Genomic DNA, 833 nt, shown 5'->3' with positions numbered 1-833 from the left:
CTCTTGCCTTTGGTTAATCTCTGTATTAAGTTATTGTGAATGTTAATAATGAGTCTGAGTATGTATGTAGTTTCTTATATGCCATGATATGGCCATGATTCAAATGAAAGATTTAAAAATCATTATGAACCTTTGGCTATGGTTTTGCAGCTGAGCATGAGCACACTTCTGAAAAGTACCCCCCTCTCCACCTAACACTTGACAAAATGAGCGACCTTATTTCAGATCAGGATAGTAATTCCCCTCTTGATTTGCTAGAAATAGCCTCCTGAAATCTAAAATAAGTTATTGGAATACAATTAACTAACCATTTTCCAATCATCACGCCATTGTTTGAGTGATTAGTTGCAAGTTATGCGGTCAAATTTTTCCCCTGCAGGTTCCCAAGAGTCTTTACATTTTATCAGCCATTTAAGGGTAACGTCCAGGTAAAACATCTCAACCATTACCCCCAGAACTCAGGTGCTGTATATCCAGTTTGTGGTCTAGAAAAGCAAGGCTTGTCTTTATTTTTTTCACTTCCTGAAAGTAAAAAAAAAAAACTGACAAAATGGACACCTATAGTGCTTCCCTTGGTCCAGTGAACACCACACCTGTAACATGAGCCTTCCTGTGAGAGTGTGTGAGAATGGATTCAAGGCTTAATTTTCTTTAATGCTGCTAAGCTGCAGTGGCAGACTGGAACATGATGGAATTTGACCTATGTAATGTCCTTTTTAATCAGAGGTAATTGACACGGATAGACCTTCATCATTACTGCATATGCCCTTGCCAACCATGCTGGAGCCCTGCACTGCTGAATCTCCATGACTCCCTCCACTTACAGTAGATTG

Source organism: Ammodytes marinus, assembly GCF_949987685.1.
Source record: "Ammodytes marinus genome assembly, chromosome: 2".
NCBI lineage: Eukaryota > Metazoa > Chordata > Actinopteri > Uranoscopiformes > Ammodytidae > Ammodytes > Ammodytes marinus.
This window is presented reverse-complemented; position numbering follows the sequence as displayed.